Source organism: Dasypus novemcinctus, chromosome 13, assembly GCF_030445035.2.
Source record: "Dasypus novemcinctus isolate mDasNov1 chromosome 13, mDasNov1.1.hap2, whole genome shotgun sequence".
Classification (NCBI taxonomy): Eukaryota; Metazoa; Chordata; class Mammalia; order Cingulata; family Dasypodidae; genus Dasypus; species Dasypus novemcinctus.
The window spans coordinates 45459552-45471757 of record NC_080685.1 but is presented as its reverse complement, the minus strand read 5'-3'; the positions used below and the strand labels follow the sequence as shown (position 1 = coordinate 45471757).

The 12206-nt window shown below is 45.4% G+C and overlaps 1 protein-coding gene across 4 annotated transcripts in view; it reads right to left on the bottom strand.

Annotated features, from left to right (window-relative positions):
• RCSD1 (RCSD domain containing 1) overlaps positions 1-12206 on the bottom strand; it is a 71616-nt gene that overhangs the window by 37282 nt on the left and 22128 nt on the right. The gene's annotated exons all lie outside the window — the stretch shown is intronic.

Here is a 12206-nt window from a genome sequence, read left to right as displayed (position 1 = left end):
AAAAAAATTTTTTTTAAAGATTTATTTTATTTTAATTCCCCCCCCTCCCCCAGTTGTCTGTTCTCTGTGTCTATTTGCTGCGTCTTGTTTCTTTGTCCGCTTCTGTTGTCATCAGCGGCACGGGAAGTGTGGGCAGCGCCATTCCTGGGCAGGCTGCACTTTCTTTCACACTGGGCGGCTCTCCTTACGGGGCACACTCCTTGCACGTTGGGCTCCCCTACGCGGGGGACACTCCTGCGTGGCAGGGCACTCCTTGCGCGCATCAGCACTGCACATGGGCCAGCTCCACACGGGTCAAGGAGGCCCGGGGTTTGAACCGCGGACCTCCCATGTGGTAGACGGAAGCCCTAACCACTGGGCCAAGTCCATTTCCCAAAAGTTTTAAATTTTGATGACGTCTAATTTATCTATTTTTTCTTTTGTTACTTATGCTTTTGGTGTAAGGTCTAAGAATCCATTACCTAATACAAGGCCCTGAAGTTATTTCCCTGTTTTCTTATAAAAGTATTGTGGTTTTAGCTCTTATATTTAGATCATTGATCCATATGAGTTAATTTTTGTATAATGTATGATTAGGGTTCCACTTTTGTTGTTTTACATGTAGATATCTAACTATCCCAGCACCATTTATTGAATAGGTAAGTTTTAGAAAAATCAACCTTGCTATCTCTTTTCACCTCTCTTTAGAGAACGAAATAAACAAAAATGAAATCTCCCCAGCTGAATTGAGTTGCTTCACTTGAAAGTTCTTTTGGAGGAAGTGGATGTGGCTCAATCCCTGGGGCCTCCTGGTGAAAAAGAGGAGAAAGCATGCCTGTGAGGCAAGCCAGTGCCCGCGCGGTGAGCCAGTGCCCGCGCGGTGAGCCAGTGCCCACGCAAGTGAATCATGCAGCAGGATGATGATGCAACAAAAGAGAGGCAAAGGGGAGAGTCAAGGTAAAGCACAGCAGAAACCAGGAACTAAGGTGGTGCAGCTAACAGGAAACCCCTCTCCCCATCAGAGGTCCCCAGGATCAAATCCTGGTGAATCCTAGAGGAGAAAAAATGAGAAGACCAAAAAGAGAAATAGATACAGAAGATCACACAGCAAATGGACACAAAGAGCAAACACAAATGGACAAATGGACACAAAGAGCAGGGGAGGGGGAGGGGGAGGAGGGAAAATAAATAAATAAATCTTTTTTAAAACAAGGAAGTTCTTTTGGGTTTTTATACAGCAAAACACGGGAGGCTGGGAAGGGTGAGGTGTTTGGTGTTCGGCTAGTGGAGCCTGTTGGTGGTCAGGTCTCTCCTTTCTACCCGCCCTTCCCCCTGCAGTCTCTTCTAGGCTGCGGATGAGTCATGTTCCTTGTCCCTTCCAGGGGCCATCTGAGAACACTAGAGGTTGGTGGTCCCATGTGAGTCCAGACCTGCGTGTGGTGAGTGACCCTCAGGCTGCTCAAACGTTCCTGTAACCCAACTTCACTGCATGCTGAATAATTCTAAACACACCTACTATATCGCTCAAGTGTCTCTCTGTAGAAACTTTAAAAATTAGTAATAGTACTTTTGTGTCATGTATTTCCTCAACCACAGTAAAACAGCTAATGTACTGAAAGTTTATTGTGCCAGGTACTGTGTGAAGATTACCTAATTTGTTCCTTACATGATCTCTGTGATGTGGCTTATGTAATCACCTCCACCTTAATGAGAAAACTGAAGCTCGGAGAGCTCAAGCAACTGGTCCAAGATTGCACAGCTACTAATGGTAGATCTGGCATCCATGCTCTATTATCATACTCTACTAAAGTCTGGGCTTCTAACCACAGAAGCACACTGTCTCCAGATGCAAAAGCATTTGGTAGTTAACATTTTTTAAGGTTAAAAATACTCACCAGACACTATAATAATAAGACAATCCAATAAAAATGGGCATATATCACTAGAGAAGGTATATGGCTAGTAAGCTCATGAAAAGATGCTTTATCTTCATTAGTTATTAGGTAAATGCAAATTAAAACTACATACCCATTGGGGCAGGTGGAAAAAAAAAGAATAAAAGGAAAACTGAAAATATCAAATATTGGTGAGGAGGTAGATAGAGCAACTCAAACTCTCACACATCGCTGGTGGGAATGCTAAATGGTACAGTCACTTTGAAAAATACTTTGGCACCTTCTTATCAAGATAAACATATACCTACCAAATGACCCAGCAATCCCAACCCCACTCTTAGGTATTTATTTACCCAAGAGAAACGAAAACATATGCCCAGATAAAAACTTGTATGCAAACCTCCAGAGCAGTTTTATTATTAATAGCGCCAACCTAGAAACAAGCCAACCAACCATCAACAATATAAACAAATTGTGTTATATGCATACCATGGAATACTACTCAGTGGTAAAAAGGAACAAACTACGGATACATAATTTTGTCATGTAAATGGAATCATACATTTGAGTCTCTTGTGTCAGACTTCTTACCCTTAGCATGGGTGATTCTCAAGAGCATTACGCTAAGGGTAAAATGTGGGAATTTAGTTGTATGTAAATTTTAACCTTGTAATGCTATTACAATGTCTTAAAGTATTTGCGATAATTAAAAGAAAGGTTGAGTGTATTCCCCCTGCTTGAGGTCTTCTTCTATTTGCCTAAGGGTCTAAGGGTCCAGAGTCCCAGGATGCCAGTCCTGTGGGTGCCAGGGCGTGGGGAGGAAGGCGATGTGGCTGCTGGGAGTCGGCAGCCTCTGACAGCTGCCAGGGACAGGACACACCCAGCCATTCCCGCCCAGCTTAGGGCTGCTGCCAGGATTTGTGCAGTGCAAACAGTGCAGAGAGCACAGGATTTGGAGCTTGACAAGCCCAAGTTTGAATCCCATTGCACAATTTATGAGTTGTGGGATTTCAGGAAAGCGATTTAACTGCTCAGAGTCACATTTGTACAATGCAGATAATAGCACCTCCTGGCTGTGGGGAATTTAAGAGACATCGTTTGGTTAGATAGTTTGGGTCCAAATCTCAACCCTATCTCAGTAAGGTTAAGACACTTAACCTTCCTGAGCCTGAGTTTCCTAACTTGTAAAATAAGGCTTATCTCACAGCACTGCTATAAATCACAAATGAGCTAGGGCATGTAAAGTCCCAGCACAGTGCCTAGCTCATAATAAGTGTTTCCTCATTTTACTATTATTATTGTTGTTGTTGCTATGTCACCTAGGATACTAATTGGTGCACAGTAGGTGTTAGTTAGATATGGGTTCTCTTGTACTCTTTGTAGGGATGCCAGGTTGTTGCCAGTTTTCCCCCAAAGTATTGCAAGGGGATGGTAGGGATTGGCTCCTGCCAAGTCATTTTAATTTCCATCTTGTAGAACAAGTCAGGAGACCAGGTGAGTTGGCATTGCACCTTAGTGTCAGAAGAATTTACAAAAGGGAGTCCTCTGGATCACACAAAAGAGTAGCCTGGCGAATTGGGGTGTGATTCTGGACTCCAGCCAGGAGTGTCCTAATTCAGAGCAGGGCCATTCATGCCCTGGGTCATTTGGATGTCTTGAGGACATGGGGTGGGAGAATGGGGACAGGGACCAGCTCGGGAAGTAGGGGGTGGAGAGAGGCTTCTTTTCTTTAACTCAGAGCCCAGTACTCTGAAGGGGCCAAAAAGGAAAGTCCGGGGGTGCAGCTGGCCTCAGGGGTGTGGCCAGCATTTGAGGGTTGTGACTGCCCCTGCAGGTGCAAGGCTGACCAGGGTAATTTCTCAAATGCGAGCAGGCCCTCAGGGCCTACTGGGGGCGAGGGGCTAGCGTAAAACAAGCCTGGCTGAAAATAGGGCAGGGAGTGGGAATACGGGGTTAAGTCTCTCAGAAGACATGCTGTGTCCTGTGGAGTCAGAAGGGAAGGCCCAGATGGGTTATTTCAAGAGCTGAGCAGCCCAGGAACAGCCCAGACCACTGACCCGGCGGTCAAGGGAGCTGTGTGAACTCACTGCCCCATGCCCTTACGTCTCCTCGTCTAGGAAGTGAGGGGCTTGCAAAGCACGCTTTCCAAGGCCCCTTTCAGCTCCCCCTCTCCCCCCCCCCCTCTAATTTTAATAACACTGAAAAGAAAATTGGGAAAAAAAAGTTGGTACCCTTCTCTGTGAGATGAAAATGAAGATGGACAGCCTAACTAACTTCAGACAGAATCAGAAGCAAACTCTGCCAGGCAACTCAGGAATCCCGAGGAAACACAGAACACTCACCCTACACATGCTCCCCCAGATAGCTTCACACACACTCCTCCCATTTCTCCTCCTCTCTCCAAAGAAAATCCTAGGAGTGGAACCCTATCCTATTCTCAAACCTGGAATAAAATGAGCACTGCGCTACAATGCTTTCATTCCCAAATTAGCAACCCAGGGTCAGCAATTCTTTTGGAAAGAAAAGTTTCAGGAGAAAGGGATGCCATAACTAAATAGACCAGCTCTGAAAAGCAATGAATGAGGAAAGTGGGTGAAAGAAAAGCTGGCAGTGAAGAAACACACCAAGATGAATCAAGGGGTAGAAGGCCCAAAGAATTATCGGTGTAAGGGCAAAAGCAAGAGAGCTGGGGTGCTTTTCCCAGGGCGGGGGCTGCTGCTTGGCTGGGGAGAGGATGACCGGCACTTCCGAGTTCTCAGGAAAGCACAAAGAAGGGACAACTATGGGTGTGCTTTTCCTCGTTTACACCGTTCCGGCATGTTACTTTTTTGCTCTCTGCTACAGCAAGGCAACTGGCTCAGCCCCTGGCCAGCTTGGGAGCTTCATCTTTCTGAAGCTGGAAGGGTCCAGGGCGCTAAGAATAGAACGGTTCTCAGGGAAGCGGATGGACATACACTAACCTCCCTGAGCAGCGTGAATCTCTAGGGCCCGGTGGGGGCGGGGAGGGTCTGCCTTCCCCCAGGGGCTCCCGGGCTGCGAGCAGAGGCTGACGAGCAGAGGCTGACCTGCGCGGCTGCCTCCCCGCCTTCACAGGAAACCCAGGAAGGGTCTTCCAGCCCAGGAAACAACACTTTACAAGGTCTAAATCACAGATAAACCAACCTCCTCTAGCTCTGCTCCTATCACAGGATCTGTTCCGCCCTCCACCTTATGACAAATCTCCCCTTGGACACGGGCCAATCTCCATCCTGTGTAGGTATTTGGACAAATGATTCCCAGGACAATCTGGTTTTCTTATCGACAGTGGGGCTGTGAACAGCCCATGGGGACTTTATCTCACTATCCCACACCACCTTCCCTGCCCCTCTCTCTCCTCCCCACAACCTGCCAGCTGCCTCCAAGCAGCCTGGGATCGCTGCGGCTGTGGCTTTTCCAGGAAAGGTAGCTCCCTCTGCAGTGCCTCCCAGCTCCCCTCTTGGTGGCTTCCAGCCCATTTCTCAGGGTGGATCTGGGATTGCAAAGGAACCTCTGGATCCTCACCGAGCACAGAGCAGAAACAGTGTTCTCTTCCACCTCGGCGGCAGACCGGCCCATGCTAAGCTGCCTGCAGCTATCTGTCCACAGCCCAGGCACGACCTGGAAGTGATGCCGTGCGGGTAGAGGATGTGGAATCCCAAATGCAGGGTCCTCGGCCCACCTGCCCCTCCCAGCAGTCAGACCTGGCACAGCCTACTTATCTCCTCCGGCCCTCATTTCTCCTTCTGTAAAAGGGGGTGCTTGCTACCTGATAGAGTCATGATGAAGATAAAGTGAAATAACACGCATGGGAAGGGCCTTATGAATCAACACTTATTGTTCCTACTTTCCACTGATGTTACTCAGTTAGGCCAGGAACCGGCCCACCGTGGGATTTAAACCTGCTTGGTAGTCACGAGCTTAAGTTAAGCAGAGAATTCTGTAGGTTCATAGTTGCAGGGACTTTTAAAGCCAAGTGAGATTTAAGAACAATCAACACTCTGACAGAAGTCTTGACTAAACGTCATTTTTGTGAAGGCCAAGAGAAGTTTCTGAAATATGAAAATCAATCGACCAACTAAAGAAAGGGAATTATAGAGAAATGAAGTTCTGTGGTCCCGGAAGCTGACAGTCCATTTGGGGAAACATGACGTTGAGGTAGATTACTATACAAGAACTAATTAACGAGACAATGAGACGGAAGTGGTATCAAAGTGAGATGTGACTGATGGTCAAAGGTGTGATGTAAGTGTGGCTGTGTCTCCCGACCCCTGAAGGGGACGAATGGGGTAAGGAAGGGATGGTAAGGCACACTCGGTGGACATCTGGAGATCTCATCCGCACTCCGCTCCTTACTAGTTACATGACTTTGAGCAGGTAAGCTAACCTCTGTAAGTTTCCGGGGCCTCATTTATAAAATGCGGAAGATAACACTTATGTCATAGGACCACAGGCTCATGTAAGAATCAAATGAGAGAAAGTACATGTCAAGTGCTTAGCACAGAGCCTGGCACATAATAAGTGCTCAAGAACTACAGGCAATTTTAAGCCCCAAGTCAAGGTATTTGGAATCTATCTCCAAGAGGCAACCCAGCAAGGAGTGTAAAGGAAATGGTTTGCCCTGAAGTTTTACCATGCAAACCGAGACTGAAAAAGATAGGGACTTGGGCAGCCCTCTGCTCACAGTGACACAGACATCCTCGTGGAGAGAGGGCTGGATCTCCAGGGAAGGTTGGGTCACCACTGAGATGGCAGGAAAGGACCCTTTGACCCTGGGAGGCTCTGGAGCAGGGGCATGTAGAGTTCAGGGACATTCCACATCTATCCCGCTAACGAGCAGGACAAAATATAGAAGAGAGCTGGGAAAAGGGGAGGAAAATTTCCATTTAAGGAGCAAACCAGGGAGGGGGCTCTCAGGGGAAGGAAGAGAAGACAGAGGCAGGGAGCGCAGATAGAAAAATTCCAGACTGGTATCAGCTATAGAATCTGGCCAGAAAATGGACAAGTGGTCTAAGAGGAGCCTGTGGTAGCAATTCCCAGAATGCTTTGCTCAATTCCCATGCTTGGTTCTGGGGTTCATGGCACTTTGAAGGCAAACTGAGATTACTTAGTTGAAGCATAGGATGCAATGGCCAGAGGAAAGGGATAAGAGAAAAAAAGTGTTAAAACGAAACTTTTTCCTCTGAGAGAAATTCCAGAGGCTATAATAAATAAATTTTTTAAAACTTTTTTTATAGCAAAAATACTATAAACAAAATAAAGAGAAAACAATAGATCTGAAAAAGCATTTTTAATAGATGAAAAAGATAACATCTAAATATAAAGTGATTTCGCAAAGTGACAAGAACATACATAACAAAGGATATAGAGAGAGGCGATTCATAGAAAGGCAAATGCAAAAAGCCAGGAAACATAAAAAGATGCTCAAACTTACTAGTTGTCAGGGAAATGCAAATTAAATTAACACTGAGATTTTTCTTTTTGCTTATCAGGTAGTCAGGGTAGAGAGAGAGAGAAAGAACAGCTATCGATTTTAGGGAAATGGGGGAAAGGAACCTTGATATGTTGCTAGAGGAAATGTGAGTTGTTAGAGCCTTTTGGGAAGGTAATCTGGCAACATCTAGTAAATTAGATCACATATACCCTTCCACCCAGCCTTCCTGCCCCGCAGAGTCGGCTCCATATCATAAAAGTGCCAGTGTACAAGGGCATGGAGATTAACTGCATTGTTGTGTATAGCAGTAAGATGCTAGAAACAAAGTGAACATCCATATAAAGGGAAATGTCCACAGAATGGGTTATTGTGAAACCATTAAAGATAATGAATTAGCGCACTCCAAATTTCCAAGAAAAATTGCAGAGTAAGAATAGCAAGATGCAGAGAAATGTGTATCATATGATCCTAGTTTCATAAAGCAACAACTAAAAAAAACTACCCTTTAGGGGGTGGATGTGGCTCAAACAGTTGAGCTCCTGCTTCCCACACGGGCAGTCCCAGGTTCGGTTCCTGGTGCCTCCTAAAAACACACAAAAATGAACAACAAGCAAAACAAATGAAAAAGCCAACTCAGGGAAGCCAATGTGGCTCCATGGTCAGTGTTGGCTTCCCATATACAAGGTCCTGGGTTCAATCCCCAGCCCTGGATAACTAAAAAGAAAACCTACCCTCTATATGTGTGTATGTGTATATCTATGTGTGCACGTGTGTATAATGGATTGGTTATATATTATAATCAATTATAATTATGTAACATATAACATAGTTATATATGTGTGTATATATATAAAACATATAATTTTATATGTGTATGTATGTATTTATATATATATAGAGAGAGAGTCCTATAGAAGGGTATATATGAGGTTTCCAAAGGCTGAAATGGTTGGGAAAACTGATTTGGGGGAGGCAAACAAAGAAAAACACACTGCCTATGTAATCCCAGTGCGCTTAATACGATCTTAGTTATGTAAAATTATATATGTGTGTGTGTATGTGTTTGCCTGAATAAATTAGAACTGACTTAAAAGCCGGTCCATGACATGTATTCAAGAGAAAGCAAGCAAGTTGCCAAGATACATAATATGAAAAATATCAAATAAAGAAAATGAAGAAAATATACTGAAATGAGAGTTTCAAGCACTGCTCCCAAACCCTTTGAGAAAGTCCAGTTTGAACAGAGAAACCAATACCTGAAAAACAACCCTGGAATGAGTTGTCAGTCTTCTCAAAATATCAAAACCAGGTCCTGGGGAAGAGGGCATATATGCCCAAGGGGAAGGGGGAAGTCACTAGTATTTCCATAGAGATATTATGTTCCTAATTTTAAATATATGCACATTAAGGGAGCAGAGGTGACTCAAAAGGTTAAGTGCATCCCTCCCACATGGGAGGTCCTGGTTTGGATCCTGGTGCCTCCTAAGGAAACAAGGAAGACGAACAGACATAGCAAGTGCAAACGACGAGGGGGTGGGGAGAAATAGAGAAAATAGAGAAATGCACACTGAAGCAGTTTTTAGAAATTATAAGACTTAGTAAAATGTAGGTTAATTTGCCCCATTTGCAGTAGTCCCAAATACGTTTGAAATTCTTGATACGCTTATGAAGGCGCTATTGTATTATTAATCCCATGTAGCAGAGATTAAGTAGCTTTTCCTGGTCACATGCTGGTATAGTGGAGTTGGGTTCAAAACTTGGCCAGTTTGACTCCTCACACGACACAGCCGTCCTCCCTTCTATAAAATCTATTTCTGCATGTCCATGATGTAAATCCACGGGCTTTACGGGGTGTCTGTTCTGAGAATGCAGCTGACGCTTCAGAGTAGGGGGGCATGGAGACCCTCCCGAAGAGCAAGCCCCGTCTGATCCTCGGTTTACCTTTGCAGCCTGTTTCCTTTGCCCTCTGCCCTTCACTTAGGGGCTGGTGCTGCCAAGGGACGTCTTTCAAGGCCAGGCAGGCAGTGGAGAGGAGTGGGGCAGGCGGGTGCTGGGAAAGACCAGGCCCACCCAGAGGAAAGGGCCCGCTGCTGCCAGCTCCAGCCCACTGCCTGCGTGTGTCCTGAATTTGGGTCATTTGTCACAGGTCATTAAGGCGCAGCTTTACCAAATGATCTGATTTTTCAAAAGAGGTTAAAAATCTAGATTTAAAGTATAATCTACTGATCTTCTAAATGTCAGCTAGATTGAAAAAAAAATAGGGGGGAGCAGAGGTAGCTCAGTGGTTGAGCACCTGCTTCCCATGTATGGGGTCCTGGGTTCAAGCCCCAATGCTGCTTAAAAAAATAAGAGAGAGAGAGAGAGAGAAGCAGCAGTAGTAGCCCAATTGAGGGAAATGCCTGCCTGCCACATTTGGCCCAGAAGGGCCCCAGTTTACTATTTCTGATTTATGGGAGAAAGGTTTTAGCACATTCTACCTGTTTTCCCAGACAATCCCAGGAGATGTCTTTTGGTTTGATATATTAATTTTAAAAAAACACTATTGTTATTCTTATATTTACATCAGTATATCATTGTTCGTAATAGTACATAATATCCAAGGTGTTAATATTTCTCTGTTGACTTCTAAGGGGATCATGGTATAGACCCCCCAGGCAGAATGAGAAGACCTGGGTTTGAGTCCTGCCTCTAACTCTCAGCTGCTAGGTGAACAGGACTAGTTTCCTTAACTCTTTTGAGCCTTAGTTTCCTAATCAGTAAAATGGCTGAGCAAAATGGTTGTGAGGATTTTAAAGGGTAAGCTGTGTCATAAAAGTATTCAGTGTTTGTTCCACCCTTTCTAAAAGATAGAGGTGTGGCCCCATAAATTCACATATATTAAAACATAAACCAAAGGTAATCATGTTTCTTTACTAATAGTTTCTTCATTTTTTAGAAAGTATTTCCTATAACGGGCTTCTCTAGTCCATGGAAAACATGATGTTTCTTTTGAAGTTTTAGTTTTTGCATGTCATCTTTTTTTTCCCCAATGAACAAGAATTCTGCCTTTTCATTAAGAAAGGCATCCTCACCTCTTCTACAGGGCTGTCATAATTGGTTGCACATATGAACTACATATGAGAAGAAAAGAATATTCTATTGGAGCTGCCTAGCAGCTTTGTCATCAAAGCCACAGTAGTTGAGCTCTGTAGCGGCTTTGTCATCAAAGCCACAGTAGTTGAGCTTTCTACAACAACAAAGCACCGCCGGAGATCTGATCTCTTCATCTATACCTTCTATCACTTGGTATTATTAACAGAGAGCACAGCCTTTACCACGAGGTGAAGGGAGATGAGCACAGCACAGGTTATGGAAGGATAGTGTATTTCCCTGCCCTTGTCCAGAGGGCATTTGAGGTGGCACACACACACAGGTCATAGCAGGGAGACTTTCTGGAAACCTCAGGAACAAAGTTGATTATGTCATGGGCTCTGTCCTTTCCAACAGCAACACTATGCATAGGAAACACCTGAGACAACTGGAAACCAGAGGAATTAAAAATATCTGCCTGGTCCCTAAAAAATAAATAAAAGAGGAAAATATAATGGTCTCTTTTGCCGGGAAAACAAACAAAGCCATATCTGGTTTGAGCCATTTCCTCTCTGCAAAGCACATCCCTTCTGTGGGCAGAGATGGGCCTGGACCCTGTGCTGTTTGTAACAGCCCAGGACATCTGGATGCCTGAGGGTGGGTGTCAGGGAGGCTTCCTGGAGCCAGATTCCAAGCCGCCCAGCTTGAGATTTCTTCTGCAGGAGCAAGGGCTGGGACATCTGAGATCATTTCCCTGGGGAGAGCTTTGGAAACAAGGGGCTCTTGTGCTCTGCCTCCACAGTCTTCCCAGTCCCAGGAAGATGGTATCTATTTGGAAGTGATGTGACTGCTGGAGCTGCAGGACTTAGCTGAGATCAGGAGCAGACTTGGGGAATGTGCCTTCCCCTTCCAGGCGGCCACCACTGCCTAGTCCTTCTCTGTATCCCTCTGCTCTCGCCTCTCCACCCCGCTGTGGTCAGGTACTTCAGGCCCCCATCGCCTCTGATTGTGGGAGAGATTATGGGTCACCTATCTGATTTCTTTGCCTCTGCTCTTCCTCTTCTTGTCCATTCTCCACCACACAGTCCAAAGAATCTTTTAGAATGTAAGTCTGATCATGTCTTTGCTTGGTTTACCTACTACATAGTACCTTTCATGTAATCAAACATCTTAGTAGAGAATACAGGATGTGCCTCTCCTTCCAAAAAATATATCACTTTCTCAACAACAATAGCTGACACTTACTGAACCTTTAGCATGTGCCAGGTGCTACATGAGTATCTGCTAAAGGTGATCTCATTTGATCCTCACAGCCATCATCTGACCAAGTCAGGCATTATGATCATCACGTTGAGGATGGGAGAATCCGAGCTTGGAGAAGGTGACGAGGCTGCGGTGGGGCTGGGAGTCCATCCCTGGAGGTGTGACCTGACTCCCGCTCTTCCCACCACTAGCCTCTTTCAGCCCTCTGAACAGAGTATGCAGTTTCATGCCTCCGTGTCTTTGCACGTGCTGTTCCTCTGCCTCAAACCCCTTGATTCCTATTCCCTCCACCTGAGTAGCTCTTCTTGTCATCCAGGATCCAGCTCCTTGCTACCTCCTCCAAGAAGCCGTCATGGACTTCTCCCCTGGGTTATGTCATCACAGCCACCCCGTGCTAACCTCTCTCACAGCATGTACCCCACAACATGCTATGTAGTGTAGTATGGAACTATCTGTCACCAGAGTGTGACCTCGTTGAATATAGGGACCATGGCCTTGGCTTCCCCTTCACCTTGCAGAGCGGCTAACACAGAAGGGGCATGCAATAGCTG